General features: G+C 35.9%; 1 long non-coding RNA gene across 1 annotated transcript; it reads left to right on the forward strand.

Annotated features, from left to right (window-relative positions):
* Positions 1 to 22,934, forward strand: LOC310897095. The gene is made up of 3 exons (XR_014582071.1): positions 1 to 2,180; positions 14,847 to 14,935; positions 21,839 to 22,934. It is a non-coding gene; the product is annotated as an uncharacterized lncRNA (long non-coding RNA).
* Positions 22,935 to 24,876: the final 1,942 nt, after the last annotated feature.

Raw genomic sequence — 24,876 nt, forward strand, 5'->3', positions numbered from 1 at the left:
GGCAGTCATTTGCAGACAGTCATTACCTGTAACTTCACTATGGGACAAAAGATACTACTTATGGAGTGGGTTATAAGAAATATATGCTTAACACATAAACAAGATTGAAAATGTCATGATCCACAGGCTATTTACTGACATATGTGAATATTGTATGCTATAGCTAATTAGACTAGTTAAGCATCTGTTTACTTGATTTCAAATTTGAGAATATCTACTAAAATATTTGACATTTCAATAGAGGTGACGACAACGGCAAAAGTTAGTACTTAAGAGATTTGAATTTGTTTAACAGAACAGAAACATATACACATTTTTAAAAATATATTACTGGATGCAAATATATCACCAGGGTCTTTGTCACTTCGTATTGGGCACTGATCTATTTTTATGCCATTTCTATGCTATGATAAGAGAGAATTCAGACGCTTAGGTGTATATGACTGGCAGTCAGAAGAGCTCTGTTCTGTGTTCTCCACCACAGTCCCTTCAAAGGTCATCTGACACTTTTGTGCCCAAACCTTTCCAGCTGCAGTGTGATTTTGGGGCCTTACAGCATGAGGTATGTCAGGCCTGTGATGGAATCTGTTGCAGGTGTGAAGGTTAAGGATGAAAGCGATGAAAGACTCAGCACTGAAGGCATGCTGTCTAGCAGACTTCAGGCAGCTCTGTGTAACATGCATCCAAAGGACAATGTAACCACAAACGTGCAGTCTTTGCATCAGTTATGGAGACTTTTGGTGTGTGCCTGAGTTCAAGATCAAGGCAAATGACTAGCAGCTTACCATCCTCAGTGGTAGTTAGTAGAGAGGGAAGAGCTGCTAGCTCTTGGTGACTTTCAGGAGCATCTGTGCTGAGTGGGATCAGACCACCTGTAGCTCAGCACTGGTGAGGAGGGCATGGCTAGGGCTTAGACCCAGGGAGAGCTGGGCATCTCTGAATGGGCTCCAGACCCCACTCATCTCTCCATTAGCAAGGCACAGAAAGCACTGAGTATTCACACTTACAGGGATAATAAACCCATTATTTGATGCATTATTCAAGGTGATGTCTTCATGGGATCACTGACAGAAACTCCTCAACTGCTTATATGAAAGAAGGAGAACGTGATGGTTCACAACCCAAATACAATAATCCAATGGTTACACCACTGGGAAAGCATGATACCTTTACAGGTGTACCCTAACCACTAGACAATAACGAAAAAAACAACAACAACAACAAAAAAAAAAGCAGCTAGCCACCACCTCTCATGTTAAAATTTTGTCAGCTGAAGAAAAAGAGAAAAAATAAAAAGAAATTTCTTTAGGACACAGAGAAAAGCTGCAATTTTGTTACCTACTAAATTATTGGTTTGTAATCACAATTTAGGCAGTAGTTTTTACTCCAGGCAGTAATTCGGAGTAAAATACCAATCACACTTGGTCTTCTCCCCCCAAAAAAAAGAAAAAAAAAATTGAATTTGAAGGATAAAGGAATTGGATGTTTAATGTCTGAGACAGTCCTTGAAAGCATAAAAGCAGAATTTCTCTGCTGTTGAGAAATTGCATGAACAGTAACAGTATGAAGTGATAGTCAAAGTATTTACACTGGAACTGAGTATTGGGAAGAGTGGTAATTCCTTATATAATATAATTAATGTCTCCTTTCTTCATCGGAACACGGTAAAATTGAGGCTGACAGGACAAACATCTACCGAAATAACATGTCTAATTTCACCATTGTAGATAGCTACAGATAAGATACTGAGTGTGATACTGATTTTATAAAGAGCAGCTTGCAATGAAAACAACTCCTTGGAGGCTAGAAAACACATATAATGATTCCCGTTTCAAACATCTTTCTGCTTTCATCTACTCACTTGGTTTGCCTTTAGGAAAAATGAGCTTTTCTAGATTCCAACTCATTTCATGCTTGAAAGCAGAAGCGCTCAAAACAACTGGCATTGTAATCTTCTTATATTTTGTTCAATAACACCAACTAACTCACATGTATAAGTTACTTTCATAACAACAATACCTAAGAACTAACAAAAAGGCAAGATCTCTTTAAAATATTTATGCAACACATTTTCAGGTGTTACAAATGAGTAGGAAGAAATTCAGCTAAGAACTTTCTAGTTCCTAGGCTGTGTGTCCTGACCATGTCCCAGATGTGTGGGGAGTGAGACCCCCCTCCAGGTATGTAGCAGCTTTTGTGTTCCCTTTTCTGTCCCCTGTCCACATCCATTGATCATCTCACACTCTGTGTTCCATTATTCACTGAAATTAAGCCAGGTAATGTATGCTAGAAGAGAGGCACATCATGTAAGACAGACACAACCCTCAACTGATACGTGCCCTACTTAGAGGTCAGAATTAACAATCAGGCCATACAGATTGTAAATTGACATGCTATAGTGTACATTTTAGATTTCAGCTGTACTATGAGCAGGCATATCTGTTCACAATAAAGCTCAGGCCCATTTAAATATTTTTTAAGATCTTTAAAAAATTTTTAGAAATATTAAAACTCACCAAGAAAATCAACGTTTAGGTTCTGCCTTGATTTAAGTTGAGGCTTTGTATATGCTTAATTTTATCAGTGTAATCCTAAAGGGAAAAAAGAACAGTGAGACTTTTATCGCATCACTCCTAAGACCAGGCAGAGCAGAACTGTGTTTTGGACATCTAACTGCTAAAATCAAAATCTTGTAATCCAGCCTTAGTGACAAGCTGAAAAAGGGTCTGTAAAATCCCTGCTGACACCACCAGTTGCGTCACTGCTCTCATGTATTCAAGCATCATATCAATGTTTTCTGTGCTGAATGCAGCCATAGCCCAATCTCACCCATTTCTCAGACTCTGAAGTACAATAACACAATGGCACCTGCTTGGTGTTGTATGACTCCCAGACAAGCTAAATCAACATAAATTGTTCTGCCCAGTCTCTTACTGGATATTCCAGTTGTTGCTGACTTCCCAGTTACTGTATATACATACACTGAATAGTAAATGCTGATATATCTTCATCTATAGACCAAGAACACTGTTTATGACACTTTCACAAAGATCTCTAAATCATGACTTTTGGCTATGCATGGGTTTTACTACTACTTCTCAGTGCTATGCCCTTCATTTCTGAAGATCTGAAGTTATTTTGGTGACCTTAATGTTATCAGGAAATGTGGAACATTCATCACAAGATTATTGGACATTTTTACAAGAACAAATATTGCTCATAATTATCATGCTTCTGCATAACAGCCTGAAAATATAATATTTTACCCTGTGCTGGAATGTTTACAATGACACAAGCTTGCATATCACTCTCTAAATGAAAGTACAAATTAGAAAAGGACAATAAATGCATAAACTGTAAATATTGCTCACTGTGGAGACACTCATAACTGAGGTTTGAATACAATGAAAACAACATTGTCTTGTTTCTCATGATGTACTAAAGGAACAGCAACAGCTAATGGTTAATTTATATGGAGATTTCAATAACAAACTCCCTATCATATTTCAGATTCAGGTATTGTGTGGTCTTGATTAATAGCAAAATCTAAAAGCTTTTCTTTCACGACTGATTTATGTAGCTTTAGCTCCTCTATTTTCCATCTGATTTTAAATTTTCTAGTTCACTGGCTGAGCCAAAATGGCACATTACTCACTCTTTATTATACCAACTAGAGAACATTACTTGTCTATCCGTCTAAATATGCAGCTTGTTTGTTTTCTTTTTTCTCCTAAGAAAAAACTTCTAGACCTGCTATTAAGACAATTATTTGATTATTTCTTTCTCTAAATGATTTGCCTTAGATTCCCTCAACAATTTACAACAGTGACACTTAATTCTAGAGAGCTATATTTCTGATATAATAAAAAATATTACAGATAATTGCAAAACTTCAATCAATTCTTTGTCCTTTATTTTCAGAAATGAGAGATTTGGAAAAAAAAAAAAAGATGTGTGAGCATAAACTGAGGAGAGGAGATACATATGAATATAATCCAGATATAAATTATTTAGTCTTTAGATAGGGTCATTGTCCTGATTCACCCAAGCCTGGTTTTCCATCCCTTTTTGTGGAAAAAACTGATAGCTTTAAAATACTTTTATTTTTTAAGTCACTAGAGATAGAACACCACAAACCTAACCAGTAAAGCCTGACCACGAATAAATCTAAGCTAACAAATAGAAGGTTTCTAATTATCAAAGAAGAGAGGTTCAGGGTGGAAAGAAGTAGCTGTTTTTCCATTAAGTTTGATAAGCTTATCTCTGTGCTATATAAGACAAATATATGCAGGATCAAGGGATGAGATATCCAGTACAGGATCTTGGGCTGAAGTCTGGTACCAGGAAAGAAGACCATGTTCAACAATGGTGTTAAGTGTATTGTCTTTCACAACTAGTCCTACACTGATTGTCTATATGGAGACACTGTTCCAAATAAGTAAACATGCACAATGGAAATTCATATAATTTCTACAACTCAGTGTGGGAAAGACATTAGGCCTCAGCCAGGTGAGAATAATCATGACAAAGATTGATGAACGAAAAGTTCCTTCTGGCCCTATGGTTCTTTGCTCAATGTACTTGATGCTCAGGGGCATCACCAGTCATCTATTATAAATGCAAGATTTCTCAGTTGAATGCAGACTAAAGTATTTCAAATTGGGTAATGAATAAGAGATTACAAAGAGTCCAACTGATTGCTTTTTCTGTCAGGTAAGCTGAAGTTCTTTACAACAAACACTTTTTTTTCTCCCTCAGCACCTCCTTTTTAGCATGCACAAGTGTTTTCTGTGGGTGCCAAGTGCTGGTTTCTTTCTATGAGTTTGGTTTTGCATGCTGTATGCAATCTAGTGACTAGATCTCTTCTATCACATTCAGAAGACCGAAGTACTAATTAAAAAAATATGACATGGCTTATAGAAAATAAATTATAACATTCAGAATGCAATTGCTCACAGTCACTCTTTCTCTACTCACCCATAAAGGAATTTTGTCCGGGGTCACAAAGGAGAAAATATTGCCCAGCAATTATTTTGCCTAAATGCCTACCTGCATTAGCATACTTATACCTCTATTTTATTCTCTGCTTGCAGCTAGCAAATAAATGGAGAGTATTAACTGTTTGAATCGGTAGGTTCTCATACATCTTTCTCTGTCAAAGACCTTCACTGGTATTTCAATTAATTGATCTGGGCAGATTTTCTGTGGCTGCTAAACACTGTCATTTCCTTAAAGCTAACACGTCTTGTTCAGTAAAGATACTGTTGTCAGCCAGGCTTGAGCAGTAACAATGCAATCTAAGCATACCTTTTCCATCAGACACCAATTTCTTCCCTGATGCTAATCTTGATAGCTTGTTTCCTTTTGCCATTACAGATCTCAGTGACAGCCTATCACAGCATAAGCTCTTCCCTTCATTTACTTCTAACGTATCTCCTTTCACTTGTATCCCAGTCCCGTCAAGCTGCAAGAAGGACAATTTTTATTTTTTAATAAAAAATAAGAGATGGTCAGGGAGTAGCTGTATTTATCTCCTACATATTGAAATTCCTTCTTTCCTTTATTCTTCTTTCTGTCCCCTGGTCATACAAGGGGCATCTTTTTGCATACTTTCTCTGAGCAAAGAAATAAGACTCACATCTGTGACAAGTGGAGTACCAGGCTGGACATTCATGACATTCACATGTTTTATGAATTTTTTTTTTTTTTTCCAAGAAAAGCAATATAAAAATTCCTGACTAAGAGTAGTCTTCACTAGTAAAATAAGATTAGTAACAAAAAACACTTCAGGTATCTTGGTCTGTCTCAGAAGCTTGCTGGAGAATAAGTCATACTTTAAAAGCTAAAAATTAAAGCTGCAAATGAGAGTGCATTCAGAGCATAGAAGGGGACACAGGATTGTGTGACACTTGGCTTTCCATGGGACCTTGGGCAATGAAATCTTCACCCATGCTGCACTGTCTCAGCCAGCAGCTATGGCCACGCACCTGCTCTGTGCAGGGGTGCAGCAAATATGAGCTTGTAGTGATGGGGTTGTTTGGGGTGTCTCTGGTGGCAAGTGCCATATATCCATAGGTAATAGAAAGAAGAAAGATCTATTTCAATGAAATTTAGGTGCTGGGATTTACTGCCAAATGAAATAGAAGTACTGCCTTGACCTTTTCCTATTTCAGAGTGATGAGCTTCATTAACAACCTCTGACATCTTACCTAAAAATCAGCCCTTTCTTTTTAACATATTGTACAAGAGTACTGAAATGCAATTACAGCACCTACTTCCTTACCAAATGGGTTTCCTCATGAATATCAAATGATTTTCCAAGTTCAGAAAACCACTGGCCTGTAATCACCTTTAGCTGAATGCAGCATTTGGGCATCTCAAAGACTGAGCACTCTTTCTTTGAATGATTTTTTTTCCTATTTGTATCAGTATTCTGACAAAAGGACACAGGAACATTCCCCCCACACACTTTTTTTCTATATATTTTTCCTGTGCCTTAAAGTGCTGGTGCTGCAGTTGCTGTTGTAGATTGAATGTGGTGTCAGCAGTTTCTGGCAGGGTATTCCTTAACTTAGCCTTTACTTTCCAAAGATATGTTGAGTGATTTCTATGAAGACAGTGTTTTTGGAGGGCTGGATTCAATCCTGATGTACCCGAGACTTTCTCCGGCACCTACAGTCATTCTTTCCCTAAGTTTACTTCCAATTCTCTTCTAAGTAAGCAGCACATAGTTTAAAGGAATGTTACAAATGGCCCTGATCCTTCAGTAGTTATTTGTGATTTTATGTCATATATTAGACTATTGTGCCTTAGGTTTCTTTGGATACAAGCTCTCAGTCTGACTAATCTGGCACTGGCTCTGTATCTGCCATCTTCAGAGAACTGAAGCCAGCTGCCCATGTCCACCTGAAGCCAGCTTCACTCCTCAGAAATGTCTCAAAGTTGCCTCAGTCCTTTGCAAGCTTTCCTAAGAGTTTAAAGGCAAGCAAAAACCACACAACTGGGATTTTTTCTTTCCCTATCTCTTTAAACTATGCATCTAAAATCAAATCTCTTCTGGTGCACCTTCTTCAGTATATCTGTTGTTCAGCTAAAATGTAGTTTTTGTGATTGCTGGTTTCTTTCACTTATTTGTTACCTTTATAGCAGGTGGAAAGAGATGCAAGTAAGGGTCATGGCTTGCCAAGGCTTACTATATGTTAAAGTACTCAGTATTAAAATTTAATATGGCAGAATTAACAGAAAGTATATAGACAGCTACTTGAAATCACCATTGGTACAAAATATTACATCCTTTCAAGAATACTTCCACAAGACAAATTTTGAGAGCTTTCTAAAACTGTTTTTATTAAATGCCTTATTTTTTGTGGAAGTTATTCAGATTCTGGTAATGCAGCTTTAACAGCTTATAATGCAATATGCTAAGAGTACAGCAGCAACATTTATCTGAAGACTTGACAGTATTTATACCTTATTTCTGTTAATGCATTTAGCACATAAGTAAAATGTTCCACTAAGAGTTGCTAGAGTCATAAGGAGTTTGTTTGTTTGTTTGTTTTGAAGTTATGTTTCATTAGCTATAGCAATAACCAAAGAATTTCCTGGAAATTGGTTACCAAATCTTAATTCCTGTCATCTATAATATAGATTAATTATTTTAAATTTAGCCAATTTATCCTCAGAATCCAACATACAGGTCTTTACAACTGAGGTACCTGGGAAAAGGTACAAGGAAAGACTCGTGTTTTTGGCTTTATTAAAATACATGAAATGATGATTGTGATATAGGTCTTATAATTGATTCAGAGTGCCTTCCAAAATATCATCTTGTTCATAGTAGGAGTAATATTGTAATGATATTCATAGTTGTGGAATACATCCCTCTGAACAGAGATTATATTGAATATTTACTGGAGAGTAGCAATACATATTCCATTCCAAGAAGATGCCATAAATTTTGTCAGGAAAATAGTACTTTTGACAATTTATAGTAAGGCTGAACTTATTGTGCTTACACATCTTTATAATATTCATGTTTTTATATATACTGCTAATAACAATGATTTGAGATATACTATTAAAATTTTATCATTTAGCTAAAGAATTTTATGATTGATATGTTAAGAAAAGAATTGGAAATGATGCTTTTATGATATGACTTCCTGTGATTATTATAACTGTGCATCCATTCAACAGAGCATGCTACGATTTGCTCAGAAATCATTTTTGCATATGTTAGCTTTGACATCTCCAAAATGCTGGATTTTAGGCCAGTAAATATCTAAGTAAACAAAGAAACAAAACCACAAATTAATGTAAATGAAAGATAAAATTGTAGTGAGAGCTAGAATCCTGGCTAAACAATGGGTTCTTCTTGGACCTCAAGAACAAGAATGAAGTTTACAGAAAGTAGAAACTAGGCCAGCTGCAAGGGGAATATGAAGAAGTAATAGTATGGAGGGACAAAATCAGGGAGTTCCGGGCAAAAGATAAAGCTAGCAAAGCACATAAAAAGTGTAACATAGGCAATAAGAGGGGTAATATAAGCAAGAGGAGGAAATGCTTTTAAGAAATATGTGGTGCATTATATGCTGTAGGAAAATGTGCTACAGCTAAAAAGAAAGGGAAATTTATTGGTAAATGGCATCAAGAAGGTCAACAGATATTGCAACACAAGTTTCAAGAAATGAGTAACATTTGCAATTGGGTGGCTAATGCGTGATCCATTAATGACTATAAAGTATTACTTTAGCTTGGAATAAAAAAAGCAGAAGGGTTTGTGAACACACACACACACAAAAAAATATTTTGAAATTGTTTGCTACAATGACCCTTATCGTATGCTGTTTTAAATGGTTTTCTAAGTAATATGTTTTGAATGTAACCCTAAAGATCTCAGAACACGGTGATGACTTGATGATTTGTCTGCTTTGGGTGACTGAAAAGGAACAAAATAACACTTCTCCAGAACACAGAGAAAAGCATGACCTGAAAAAACTACTTGTACATTAACAACTTAGATTTCATTTTCCAGAAAAATAATGGGAACGAGTGAATAGCTAGAAGAAACAAAGATGATCAAGAGCCAACATGGATTCATTGAGAACAAATCCTATCAGAGAAATCTGACTTCTTGCTATAATAGAGGAATAGGATTCATGAGTAGAGAAACAGCAGCAGATGTAAATTATGTAAATTTTAATTTGATACTGTTTCACAGGAGACTTTCATAAGCAAGCTAGGGGCTTGTGGTCTAGATGACACTATTAGAGGTTGGCTATGAAACCTTTAACTTAGCCTGCTGTCAAAGAGAAGAATGTATTGACTATTGACATTTCTACAAGTGTCTACTGACTCTTGGTAGCGCTTGCCGTAACTAAACAAAATGAAACTGGAATGGGATGGGTTACAGAAGCAGAACTGAAATGGGTCTAAATAAGCTAGAATAATGGCCTGAAAAAATTAAGATGCAATTCAGTAAAGGCAAATTTAAAGTTTTCTACTTCAGCATGAAAAATTGGTAGCATAAATACAAGCTATGAAAAGCAGTGTTACAGGAAAGGTCTTTGGAGAAAAATGGATCACAACATGAGCATGAATCAAACATGAAAAAAATGGATATACAGTATGTATAATTAGTAATATAGGTATAATGTATAATTAGTAATATAAATAGTGATTTTATATACATACATATAAAGTATAGCTTTACCTGAAGCTTAGTGCCCAATTTTGGATGACATAACTCATGAAAGATGTTGATCAGGAATGCTGTGTTTACATCCTGGTTTTCTATTTTATTCATAGTATAGCATTTCAGTGGTAAAGTGAGGTGGAAAGTTGAATGTACTCCTACTGTATTAAAAACCCTCCTTGTTATTGAGATCAATGTCTGTAAAGACCATGTGGTTACTTCAAATGTTATAAAAGTCATAATCTGTAAATTCTATGAAAACACAAACAAAACAAAACAAAAAAAACCCACTAAATTTCTGTGACTTAGCTTATTCCAGAAAAGTGACTTTCAATTGTTAAAGAACAAGTCACCGTTCCTGAGTCCCAGCTAATGACTTGCTGTTAATGATATGCAGGTTATTCTATATTGCTTGCTTCCACAAGGAAGCACAGAGAGTCCTTCAGAAAGAGCAACTAAAGTCATCCAAAATAACTAATTTACATCATTTTCGAGGCTATCATTTTAGCCTTCATAGGAAGCATAATGGAGGGTTCTGGTCTGGGAATCAGATCAATTAGAGTAACGCCTTCCTCCCTCTCTGATGACACAAAGATCGTACTTTTTTTCCCATTACCAATTGTTGAGGAAAATTCACTGCTGACGGAGCAGTCATTTACTTCCAGATTTGGCATTCCATCCCTGCAACCTAACGGACTGCTAATATATTAATAAAGCATTAAATTATTTCCTCAGTCTCAACAGAATGCCAGTTTTTCTCCATTTCCTTTTCTGAGTATCCAAGCTCTATCTTCACGGCTCAACACACAGCAATATCTATCCTTTCTTCAGCTTTCTCAAACCTCATTACTGACCCAGATATTTCTACTCTGAATATATTCCAAACAGTCATATATAACACATATATTTTCATCTCTCTGTCAACAACATTATGGCCGTGCACCTGACATTTGTTTGCTGGGTTCCACCTACTGCTAGAATTATGCTGACTGTTGTGCATGATTTTTGAACAGAAGTTTCAAGTGCTGGTTTATATAATTTTTATGCACTTTCCAACAGCACAAGATACTGTTGGGACAATTTTTTGTTTATGACAAGAAAAATAGTATGTGCATTTTTTATGAGTAGAAGAAGTAATTTCTATAAGATCTCTACTTAGGATGACACATTATTCTTTTCTCAGAAATATTTAGACAGCTGTTGTTCAAAAAATGTTTGTGAGCCCTGAAAATTTCATTCACTTTGGCAGGAATAATGGTTACCTATTAGTTGCTTGTTTGAACCATTCAGCATCCACCTACATGCACTACCCAAGATCAGTAAAACAAAACAAAACAAAACAAAAGATGATGAAAAAGGGTTACATTCTTAAAAAATGCATATTATCCAAAATGCAACTTGTAGGTAACTTGAAAACATTTAGTACTTGAAAGAGAGATGTAAAGTACAGGTGTACTTAAAGGTAGCACAGATCTAAAATGTAATAGCAATTTGAGTTTAACAGTTGCCTAGCATAACCTGAAGCTAAATTAGGCAGCAGAAAAGCTTACAGGACTGGTGCCCAGGTCACCATTTCTTTACTATAAGCTGTCTGGAAGCTGTTGTCATAAAGGTTGTCAGAAAGAGGGGTCTAAGCTAAAGAATCCAGATTTGCATCTCTCACAGAATTCATGGGTGGTTATGTCAAGTAGTAGTTAGTCAAGGAAAGTCAAATAATTGAATCCTTTAAATCTTTTTTTCAACTCTTTGTAAAATCCAGACATACAGTTTAACAGCATGGGATGCTAAACATAAGTGTTTATTTAGATCTTTGGCTTACTGTGCTCACAGAAATCCAAGGGATCAAGCTAGTACTGAGAATATTTCTGTGAATTAAAGAAAATGCTATCATAAATAAAATATTTAGTACGCATTGATCATAAAATGAATTCAAAGATTTAGTCAAATCTTGCCATGCATTAATATACACAAACACTTAAAAACATGTTGCAAATAGTAAATTATCACAAATATCCATGGATTAATCAGTCCCATATAAAGTTTTATTTTGTGTACAAAGAGAAAATATATTTACTTAAAAAAAAACAAACAAACAAACATGTAAGTCCCAAACTCAGATTGCTTCCTTCATTTGGAAACTCCATAAATTAAAGTGACCAGAAAAATACAGTATTTGTAAAAAAAAATTCTAAATGTCTTTTTATCTGAATTGGCTAAAAACCCCTTCACTAACTTTCCTAAGTAACTATCCTGCTTAAGGTATTTTGTTGTTGTTGTTGTTTGTAGTTTTTTTTTTTTTTAATCATTTACCTACAGCTACTATTAGATAAACACCACCAAGTTCAGGACACAAAAATCAAATGATTGTAAATGTGTTTATGAATGTCAAAGGACCTGAGATGAGAATAAGAGTTCCTGTATGTCAGTTTGGCCCATAATTCTCTTATACTTACAAAACATGTCATATGAAGATCATTAATGTCACAAATGAGTAAATCTTCAAAATTAACATCTCCCTTAAGAACCACTAGAGTAGTTATTCATTCAACCTTACAGGACCACAGTGTTTTAACAAATTCAAGGGTCTGTTTCTTTCTTTCCTTTTTTTTTTTTCTTTTCTCTCCTTTTTTCCACAATCACCATGGCCAACACTTTGATTATTTTGTAACAGCTTTTTATTAAACTGTTAAAATGATCCAACTAATATTGTCTGTTGCCAGTAAGAAATAGAGTCAAATAAAACTAAACCAGGTGGAAGGAAGTTGGTTTGCTTTTCTAGCAAGATTACTTCACTTCTAGATTTCTGAACTTGTTCTGCTAAAGAAAGAAACCTATCTGGGACCCTCCTATCATGTATTCTTACACTTCTGTACTCTTGCCTGGCCATTAGTATTGAAATCAGCTCTTAAATATTATGTTTGAAATTCAGACTCAATTAAATTCCACTTCTAGTTGTTGTATTGCAGTGAGTTTTTATCCAATTTGAAGTGGCATGCTCTAAGTGTGCTCCCAAGTTATTTTCAGTTTTGTAAAGTGGGATTATAGTGCTATGTGCAGGCATCTGGGGAAGAGAACACTCTAATGAGCTGATGAGACTGACAAAAGGAAAAACAGACATAACAGTGATAGAGTTTAGGAAAAATGCATGCTAAGCATTTACCCAGAGAGATTTTAAGCATTTCAAGGATTGTTTGGATTCTGCCTGTGAGATAATTTAATATAGAATTTTATTCCTACATTTTTCACATGTTGGGTATATTGATCCATTTGTGCTTAGAAGTCATTAGTTGTATTTTATAATTTAACATTTATGTGCCACTAGCTGCTAAAGAAAAAAAAAAATCTGTGTGCCAAACTCAGGGGATGCAACTTCAATTCCATTTAAGTGAATTTTACCTGTGGCATCATTGCAGATGTAGTTCACTGAATGCTTAAGGAATCAGGGCATAAACAATCCAGCTCACCTGTTGGGATGAAATTCTGGAAAGCCAGAAGCCAACTTAAGAATTAGAAATCTGGAGCTGGAATCAGGAATAATACAATTACCTGAGAAAGGAAGACAGTTTATGAGCTGAGGAAATGTAGGGTGACTCCCTTCAGCTTCTGCTCAAACAGGTACATTAAGAAGAACTTCACATGTGGCCTTAATAAAAAACTAATTCACCCAATTAATTGTACTGGTATGCAGCCCCACTAGCAGTTATGGCAAAACTTTAAAAACCTTTCATTCAGCTATTGATAAGATATATTTATTGTAAGCATTTTGGATGCATTTGAAAAAAAAAAAAAAAAACAAAACAAAACAAAAAAAACCTCACCTTTATCCAATAGAAGGGATGCAGATTGTTTTTGGGTAATAAGCAATGAAGAAAAGAAAGGGATAAAAGCAAGGTCAAAACCACTAACCTGGAAAATATTGCCTCTTAAAGCAGCTTGTTAAGCACTCAAGAAAACAAGGCAGAGGTCGAGTGAGATACCAGACCATTTCTTATATCTGTCATCAGGGCTGGCATGTGAAAATGCTGTACAGCATCTCACAAGCTGAACACTTCTGTTCCAGGATGCTAACAGGCCAAAGCTATAAAGAGCTTGTGTCTTCCTGATGATATTGCTTATACGAGTAAAACTAATAATGTTTTTAAGTGTTTGAAAGTTTTAATATATTTTCTTAGCCATATTTTAGAAATATTTCAGATTAGATTGTTAGAAACTTCTAAGCATTTTTAAATGTAGAATTAATCTATATTTTTCTCTATAGTCCTGAGATTTAGCTTCAGATTCATAGAGAAATCTTCCACTAACATCTTGCTGAAAAAGCTACTTACTGTCAATTTGTCATGCGACTAGTGCTGGTTACTATAGAGAAATCTGTTTCCTTTGTATTACCTTAAAGGTATTGATATATCCTTATAGATCTTCCAGAAAAGCATCTGAGGTGTGGAAGAACTCTCTGAAATCCATTGCTTTAAAGGTGCAAAACTTCCATCTTAAACATTTTAAATATTTTCATAAATTGTTGCTTCTAGTAATAGAGCAGGAAAATATGTATTTAATATTTTAATTAACTCAGATTAAAGTTATTTTGTTTTTAAATGTTTATTCAAATTTAGAAAATGAAATTAACATTGCAGAATAAACTTTTTATTATGTTTTGTTTTCAGCTGACTCTTTACAAATTATGTAGTGCAAATCATATTTTAGTTCTGTATTCCAACACTGTCAGATATTTAGAAAATCACTTTCTGAAACAAGAAAACAAATGTTCTTGTCAGGATGCCATTTACCTTGTTTATTCAAAATAATAAATTCATTTCACATTAATATGGTGAAATGAGCCAGATTCATCAGAAATGAGAAAGGTTTATCAGCCAGGGAAAAAACAGAAGCAGAGTCTAAAATCCAGTCTTCATCGCTGGTAATTTATTTCCCCTTCATTAACAGAGTCTGTGGGGCTATCACTCCAGTGAGACAACACTGAAAAGCATGGAAAGATCAACTGCATACTCAGAGTATATGCATCTGGACTGCATAGAAACTTACATGTCTCTTGTCAAATGTTGAACATACGGACACAGATTGACCCTTGATTTTTGTTTTCATTTAAAAACAATTTTAAGTGAAATGCCAAATTACTCTCTTTTGGTCATTACAGAACCATCTAAACCAAAACAGAACAAAAGCAAGCTGTTGGTCCTTCCAAACATTTAGCTCTGACTTTGAGCAGAAGAGAGAATAACTGTGGTAAGTAATAACCTGGCACCTGCTTCCCTTCTATGGAGATAGTTTCAGAGGTGGAAAAAAAAAAAAAATTACTCCCTTGCAACAGTACATTAGAAAAGAGCTCCTGTTCTGTCTATTTTGGCTGAGAGATGGCATATTGAATGTGTCAGGCTTGGACTCTGCACCTTCCTGAAACCTCACAAAAAACTAATGCCTGCACAGTTCTGAGTCAGATTCCAAGAGTGACAAAAGGGCTAGCTAACCGCTTGCTGCTGCCTCACTGGCAGGCTGTCACTTCACTGTCAGGGTAGCCAACCTGACAGACATTGTCACACAGGAGGAGGAGTGATTACAGAGAAAAAAGCAACAAACAAAACTGGGCTTAAAGCAAGCTAATGCCTCTAAAATAAATTAGTGTCAAATTTAGGCATCTTGCCCTACTAATTGCATGAGATTTTGAGCGGAATTGCACCCACTCCATTCAGGCCTACATTCAAAACCTTTCTGATATGGTTTTGCTGTAGGACATCATAATATCATCTCAGAGGTTCATTCCTTTAAGTGCTGCAGTGACACCTGATCCTCCATTGCCTTAAGAAGTGACTTACACCCACCCATGTGAAGCAAACATAAGGAAAGCGTAGATGGCAACCCAACCAAAATGCTTTCTTTTTTTGCATCATACAGACAAGGTTAGGCAGGGGTTTGGTCCCACTGGTGGGAAAGTAGAAACATAGGAAGAGAGAAATAAGAGCACATAATGTTTATTCCCTCCTTTCTGCCAAGCAAATGCACTGAGGAGCATTGAAAGCTCTGTATCAGTGTATGTGTTTGTGTATAACCAACAAATAATGCTTTTAATCTTTTTAGCTGATTTACTTTAGGTTATGGAAAAGGATACCTGCAGTGTGTGATGCAGGTCTGTAGTACCATTTACCCTGTCTGGTTCATGACAAGGAGAGCTTGGGCACAGAGGCCCATCTGTCTCTGCTGCTCTTGAGATAAAGAGCTGCTGATTTTCTGCAGCTCTCACTTTGGCTGTATAATAACTGTATATGATAACTGGTGAGAATGGCAAACAGGCTAGAAAGGCAGGGTCCCACTGATCCTGTAAAAAAACAAACAAACAAACAAACAAAAAAAGCAATTTGCAGGCAAAGCCCTGTGCTTGTCATCTTTGGTGGCTTCCCACAGCTATGCAAGGCATCTCTACCAGCCAGGTAGGGAATGGAGGACCATGGAGAACAGAGTGTGTGCTGCTGGGGAGAAGGTTCTGTAAACATGCTGCTGAATTTACCTAATGTTGTAATATCTTGTCCCAAAATCTTGTCCCAGTTCTTTTATTTCATGGGAGTTCTCCTAAAGATCTCTAGTTGGAATATCAAACTGTTTTTCTCTTTTTAGTTGTTTTGAGTTAAGAGTGTGTATACCTCTTTCCTTACACAAATCTTGGGAAGGATACACATGCCAAGAAAGCTAAATGTCACTATAGGTCCGTTCTGACAACTTGTTGCTAGCTGCATTCCTTATAAATGTAGATAAAGCTTTAAACCATATTTTGTAAGACATTGTTCTGACATTAGAAAAAATGACACTGACTAAACTTATCTCTACAACGTGACTTGTATCCAGAAACATTAACTGAACTAGAACTAAATAAAAAATGCATTTAATATGCAATACTATCTAATATTCTTACCATCTGCCTTTATTTATTTATTTATTTTTTTCAGCATTGAAACAAATGGAAATATATTACAGTCTGAGAACCTCAAACCTTACCTTCAGCACAAGGGGAGTTTTGGGTATGTAGGCACTATCTCTGTCCAACATTGCACCCTCCTTTTGAAGCCAGCAGTAAATGCTCAGACTCACTAGTGGGCCTTTCTTTGGAGAACGGTAAAACAAGAGACAGCTGCTAGAAGTTAAAAAAGCCAAGCTGAAATTAAAAACCTAACCCATAGGAGTGTTTAAACACTGGAATTGATAGGAAAGATGCTGACAGGCTCTTCTTATCAGTTGCCTCTTAAACAGAGTTAGTTGGGATCACCACAAGAGAATGATATTAGTTTGTATAGGAGGTAATATGGAAGGGAACAGGTAAGATCAGAACTGAACTTATGAGGCTTATTTTATCTGCTAGGACCAATGTAGTGCAGTTGAAGCACCCACTCCCCAGAAGTTATGTAGCTACATTAATCCAACTAAGTGACACGAGGACTAAAAATTCAAGAAATTCTAAACTAAATCTCCTAAAAATTCTCACCAACTTGAAATGCGTGATCAGCGCTAGACAGAAGAAAGCAATGTGCCCTCATCTTCTTCCCTCACTTTGCTGGCTACTTTCCCCAAAACAGAAGAGGAACTAAGGCCATTCTGTGTCTTCCTGATACCCCCCTGTGTCTGGATCCAGAGCCTTCCCAGGCTGCAGTCTGGCATGGAACAAGCTGCTGAAAAGACAGACCCCAGCCGCTGCTCCATCACCCTCCAGGGAAAGGTGGGGACTTGCCACCTGTGCCTTCTCAGACTGCAATATATTTCCACTTGTTTCAGTGCTAAACATCTCTTAAACATAAAGGGAGGGATGGTGTTAGACTTCCACTTGGAGCAGGTGTGCAATATTTTAGAATTACTAATGGAGACAAGTGAGATGCTCTTTTTGGATAGCATAGCCACTTTTCCTGGCATTTTAAAATTATTATTGTGACTCTGTATTAGGATAACTATTTTTTTTTTCAAATAATCATAAGAAATGTTGGTGGTAATCAATTACTTTAATGAATAAAGTTAATTATTACTGCATTGTTACCATCTGTTGAGGTAACATGCTTCTTAAAAGTATCATGTCTCAAATTACAAATCCCTGATAAGCTTTCTAATATTAAATGGTATTATATTATATATATATGCCATTGGCTTTTTAAAGGATATATATGAGTAACTGGGTCACTTATTTTACAATGAAAACAAAATCTCAACACCATAAGATTTTTACCTTTATAGGCTTCACTCTCTTAATGTTGTCTTCTATCTTTTCTGTGGACAATAATAATAATAATAATAAAAGAAAAAAAAAAAAAGAAAGGCTAAAAAGAGGCTAAATTAGAATCTAACTCAAACCTGATTAATCTCAGTGGGGAAACTCCCACTGGCTTTAGTCATTTTTGGATCCAGCTCTTAAATTAGGTAATTAATATTTTGAATCAAACTGATTCTAAGTACTTCATAATTTATATTTAGGAATTCTTCTGACTTCTAGAGCATTAGGGAAAACTGCCATGAGAAGAAGTGCCTACATGTCACATGAGACAGTGTGCTGTTTTGCTGCCAAAGCACAAATCTTGTTTTATTTTGCTGTTTGCAAACAGGTTGCCTCCAGGTAATTAAATGACACAGTGGTTGAAGGCAAAGTGGTCAGATGTTTCTTTCTCTTACAGAATAAAAACATTTTAACCAAGAGAGTTTCTGTCTTCCAGTGTTGTAGGAAGTATAGCAAGTTCATCCTGATACTCAGAAAAGTTTGTTCAGATTCTCAGTAACAAATGTAACAGAGAAAATAAATCATGACTCTATATCTGTGTCTGGGATGGGGGAGGTTTCATTTTCAGCATTTACTTTCCCCATGGTACCTGACTTTAGCTCTTCTAAATGAAAACCTAAGCGATGTGATCAGTAAGTTCAGTACCTATGAAGTCACTCCTGCAGTGTCACTGAGATGAAAATACGATCCAGAATTGTAACATCTACTGTCTATGCAAACTGAACCCTTCCCTTAGGGCTTTCTTAGGGCACAGTGCTTTAAGGTTTGCACCTCAGGTACTGCCAGACAGTGCCTTTTGTCAACAGCAGCCCTGGAAAAAGACTGTGGTAATGGAAATGATGAGCTTTACCACTAATACAGGAATTAGTGATTAGTCTGTTCAGAGCAATAAGAAAGCCTTGTGCTAGGTGCTTAATATAATTAATTGATCAAGTTCTGCCTAAAATAAATGTTGGTATAGATCTAGATAGCTCCCAGAGGGAGCCTGGTATATAAGTAAGTAAGTAAATAAATAAATAAATAAATAAATGTAAAGTACACTACTCCTTGTTACTATGAAGCTGCCACTGGCTGCAGCTGTAGCTACAGAAGACAACAAGACACTAAGGGAGAGTGCAGTGCCTAGGATCATGGAGAATCATCCTCTGTGTCTGTGACACAGATAGTCTTTTAGTCCCCTTCTGCCTGTCACTAGCTCCTGCACTTGGCAGAAAAGACAGAAATCTATAAAAACTCAAAGTACAATACCCTTTCCCCTCTCTGTGGCTCCCTGTATGTGTTTTTTTTAGTATAATTTCCCAAATACTATGTATATGTGGGAAGTAAATTCTTCTATAGTACACATATTTGAAAATTTGAATTGTTTATTCCAGATGAAAATTAATGAAAAACCTTATGGGATGTTCTTCTGCAGCCATTTTGATTAAGTGTTAATAATGACACAAGCACTACAGATGGAAGAAGAAGAGACACTGAATATTATGCTGCGTGATTAGAGTTAGCAGAATTAATTTCAAGTACTTGTGTCAAAAGATATTTAAACTAGTAGTACAAAAGATTATTTGTCCAAAAAAGGGAGGCTGAGAGAGGATGAATCCAGAGAATATGATAGCCTAGACAGTACCTGTTACAGGAGACAAACTTGCGGTTCTCCCGTGGTTTTTTGAGACAGCTGTCTATTCTAGAGGATTTTCTCCTGCATTTTTACTAACAGAAAACATTTCCCATTTTGGTTCTTTTGATACTTGTTGTCCCTCTCCTACCTTTAGCCAAAGCGTAACTGAAGAAATTATCTTAACCCATTTATATTTCACACACAAAGTTTTCTGTGCAGATTCAAGTCTTGAGAATAATTTTTCTTGCACTTGTTTTCTGTGAGTTTGCATATAAGTCATAAATAAGCATTTGTGACCACTTAATCCACTAATAAATCACATTGTCAGGGATTGCAACAATTATTAATGGTCTGGTGAGGAAACAGTAGCAAAGAGAGTGCTCAGTGCTTCTCTGAAGATATGTTGCTTCTGCTGATGTCTTTCCAGGAGCAAACATCTTCAGAAACAGTTATCTACCTTTCTCTGCGCTCCTTGGCTTTCCCAGGCCTGCTAAATCTCTTCTGGCACAAGTACCTTTTTATTCATTTAGAACTAAGTAAAACCCATCATGTATCAATTCTAAGTGTCATCTCTTGCATTCATAAGATTCAGAGTTCTTTAGAACTAGGGTCTCTGAACTCTTGATATCGTTGGATATATTTACTGGAAATTTTTCTCTCTTGCCCAGTTATGATCAGGAAATTTGTTTCCCATTAAATCTGGAAAAAAGGGAATTAGGGATTCACTCATTTAGCTGCAGAGCTTACTGTGGTAATGCTGCAGCAATGATTCACTTTTTCTTCTAAGCTTTTAGCCACAGGCGAGAACAGTTTCAGGTATCTTTTTCCAAGTCTTCCATCAGCTTGGATAGTACTCTCTGATTGCTGAGAAATTGGCTGCTGCAATAATGTTGTTTTTCACAAACAGTAGAAATATCAGACAAGCTGAGGCTCATCAGCATAAAAGGCATAGCCTAAGATCTTTCTTCAACAAGACATCCAGCATGCTGGCTGCTGCATATACTGCATCAGTTCTTGAGCCTTAAAAATAAGCAAGATAAGAAAATGACCAAAGTGAAGTTCTAGCAGCTTACTGATGAGAAAAGAGGGAAAAGTCAGAAGAAACATATTTGTCTTTTAAACTCCAGACACAGTAAGATGCATATCCGTTATACTGTTACATGTTTATACCCTTTTTGCAATGACTTCTTACTGATCTTTGAAGATATCAGACCAGGATCCCAGTACATTAGCAAACATATCTCTGTTATAGCCCATTTCAGACCATGAAACTATACTGATTGTATCTGAATCTATTTAGTTCTCTGGCCTCCCACATCCTGTCATCTGTTAATGGCTTTTGTTTCTTCGCTGATGTCTTTGTACTCACAGCCACATCCCAGTAAGTTTATTTCCAATCCATGGTAGAAGCTGAATTTCTCTAACAAGGGATGCAAGACTCTTAAATGTAATTAGCATTCAAATAGGCCAATTATTTTATACTTGTGTATGCAATAAGATTTTTCCAACACTCCAAATGAACTAGATGCTTCAGTTCTCAGCAATAAGGCAAAAAGATTAGTGGCAATTGTGCTGTGAATATAAAAATTAAACTGTCATTACTAAAACTGAATCAATTAAGTGTGCCACCATGACAACTGTAGTGTGCACATATTATGCAAATGCATAAACCATAACCTTTCATTGCTGCTTGGAATTGACTAAAATCAAAATATTCTGATCTGGTGAGACTAAAATAGTGAACAAATTCAGAACACTGTGAATTGCTAATTATCTGACACTTTCCTCTGTAATCTTTCATTCTTTAATTCTTTTCAAAATTTACATGCAATTTTTTAAACCTATATATTGCATATTTAATAAGGGGGGCGGGGGGGATGTGACTGAAAAGGTCCATTTATATAAATTACCATCCATTCCTTTCCTTTCAGAGACTTTTTTTTTTTTTTTTTCCTGGAAAACACATGGTATGACAATGTTTGATATACAATATTATGATCTACAGCTAACTTTGGAAACCAATCCAAGAAACCTTTCTATTATTCAAAGTTTCTCAGCACCATCATATTTGTTTTTGTGTATGCCTACTGTCATTATAACCCATGCTGATTGCATGCAGATGATTTATTTTCGTTCTCGTTCTGGGTATTTTTTTTTCACCCCATCCACCTTACATTTCTTACATTTCTGTCTTTTTAAAAGAAGCCTGCATATATTAAAGCACTTTACCATTCGCGATTTTATAAATTCTCTTTTTTTTTTTTTTCAGAATAATGTCTTTTGTTTAGAATCAACATTGAAGATGGGGACATCGAAGTCTTATAAATACAATTGTTTTGACAGAATCTGACTTCCTTATTCTTGCTGAGAATCTCATTAATATCATAATGTTATAATGAGTGAGCAAGGACATTACCACTATAGTGTGTATATACATATTTTTTTCAACTGGTCATACATTTTACAAACAAAAAATCAATTTTGCTCAATCTTTCATGCATAGTATTTAGAAATTTTATTTCTGTTGAAATAATTGCTAATGTTAAAGTTTCTTAGCAAGAAATCATCAAATCAGTTTGGAGAAACCCATGTCTACAATACTCCTGCAGTGCTTCTGCAAAGTCTCTCTTCAGGCAATCAGTGTATAGGATAGATTCAACATAAAGGCTAAGAATAGCTGAATGAGGACTTGAGGCTACCGTGTATTGGAAAGAGAAGTCATCCTCACAGTGCAACTAATCCGGGCTTCTGTACTGATAGATCCCCAAGAAAAGTTTTCTTTTTGCCCCCATGATATTAGAAGATGACTAGAAATATTAGCTGCATGAATCCCTTGATGGTTATCATAACAAGAGAACTTATGCTAACTGTTAATATCTTTGCAAACTATCATTCTCCAGAGTAATCTCAAAAGCAAGAAACCATTGTAAAAAACACTCTGAGGGGTATTTTTGTAGTTTGAGTGTGTGTGTGCATGTGTGTGTGTACATTTTTTTTTTCTCCTTGGGAAAATGCAACCCAGGGAAGTAAAAGCAAAATATAAAAGGCAATTTTCAGTTAAGAATACTGTGACACTTCTCTATACCTGTGTGTTTATTCACTAAAATAAATACATTAAAAAAAAACTAACAGAGAAACAAAACTGTGAAGCTTAGATTTAATAAAGACTGCTACTCTGAATATTTACCTTGTTTTATAGAGATACATACTCTTGTATGCATTAGGGAAAATATTACTCTATGAAGTGCCTCTTGATCAAAGAGATAGATGTATTTCCTTTATGCAAACCATTGCCGATTTAAAGCTTCAATGATTTCCTGTGCTATTAGTTATTCCATTTGCTTAGTAAAATACTATGTAATATTCATGGCCCATAAATCTTTTCTCAAATCTTCACCCTGAAATTTATCAGTATTTTCTTTTCAGATACACTGTAAGGGAAGATAAGCAGAAAAGACTGGAAGGAACTGTGCCTTTCTCTTATAATGTAGAAGGTGGAGTGCTGCAAAGCTGCTCTGCTCACTGGGCTGTGACTCAAGAAGGCACTTTTTATACCAGCAGTTTTTTAAAGATCACTGCCCTGACTGAGCTTTACTGTGCTCTGACCTTGATCCTGGCAGCATCAGCTCTCATGCTAAAAGAATGAGACTTTCCATGGTTTTAAAACACAGGTTTCTAAAATTTGAAGCACAGCTGGTCCCTTGTGTAAGCTAAAGGTCCAATTAATACCTAATAGTTCAATAAAAATGATCGTACCTGTGGTCATCCACAGAAGTAGTAATGTAGGCACCTTAAGTTTTATCTGGAAAACCTGTTACTGCTCATAGTTCTACAGAAAGCCATGTAAAGAACAGGTCTGGGGCCTGTTCTCCTGGATTTGTTACCACAAATTCCATCCGCACTACATTTAAATCCTGCATAATATTCATATTTATGTTTTATTCTGTTTAATTTCTACCTCTTTCATATTACAATAATTTAACTTTTGTTTCCTATCTCTTCTGTCTCTGCCAGAATTGATTTACCTTAAGTTTTAAAACTACTCTTTTGCATTAATTTTACAGCTATTGTTTCCCCCACAGAGCTGCACATTGGTATTTTAGGGCTGGTACTTATTCTTGTTCAATTTACTGCTATGCTACTTTAGGGAGTTTCTTGTTCCCTTGAGCAGTTGGTCAGTACTTAGAAGTCTGATGAAATTAGCACTTCCTGTTACTTTCCCAGTCACTGGGCTTCAAATATCCAGGTGTTATTCAACTTCTCTCTGGTCTCCCTTTCAGTTGTCATCAATTTATCCCTGTAACACGGTACTACCTCAGTTTCCTGACCCCTTCCACAACCTTCAGACGTATGTTAACAACCAAACTGTAGAGGATGGGACAAATTTTACAAAACTTGGCAAATTAAAGAGGGGATCTTGGGTTTTCTCAGCTAGATTCTGGCATTGAACTCTGAAGTATGCTTTCCTGTGTGAATAAAGACTGGTAGGATGTTCCATTGCACACTAATGTGAGCTGCAGATCTGCTAGATCTGCATGGGGTGAAACAGGGGAGAAAGCTATTGCTGCAGCTCTCCCTGCTGTCTACCTTGCTATGGGTGAAGCAGGTGGCCACTGTCTCTTGTGTAGAAACCAGCTGTGACAGCAGAAGATCATCAGCCACAGAGGGGGTCTTCTCTACAATGTCACTCCCCAAGTAGCCTTGTTGAAACTCTTCTTTCTCTTCTTTTTCTACAGTACACTATTGCTGAAGTACTTGTAAGGTAATCAGTTAAAGTACTCAGTCCTTCACAAAAGTACATAGTGGGATGCAAAAACTAGCTTTCATAATTGTCCAATATATGAATAATATTGTATTATATTTTTGTTCATTCATTCAGATATGAAGAATACACTAATAGTAGTTTAAAAAAAAAAAAAACACCCATTTTTTACCACTTACTGCATTCATTTTTCTCACTGTAATTAATTTTGCAGTTCCCAAGTCTTAACTCTCAGGAAAACATGACTACATTTATATTTCTGGTTAGTACACATGATTTATAGTATTATGCACATATTTTTAAGGTTTAAAATACCTTGTTTATGTGTTTTACTACTGTTATGATGGTTTTGGCTTTACAAGATCTGAGTGTTCTTTGCAAAGACTCTCTGATCCACGTTCTTAAACTTTCAACAGAATTTATCTCAAAAAAAAAAATCACATATGATTTGGTTACACAAATGAAACACTTTTTAATACCTTCTATACCTGTAGTTTCAGCACAAAAAGTTATTCTTGTTTTGCAGTTATAATGCTCTGTTTACA

Source organism: Anser anser (genome assembly GCF_964211835.1).
Source record: "Anser anser genome assembly, chromosome: 3".
Taxonomy (NCBI): Eukaryota; Metazoa; Chordata; class Aves; order Anseriformes; family Anatidae; genus Anser; species Anser anser.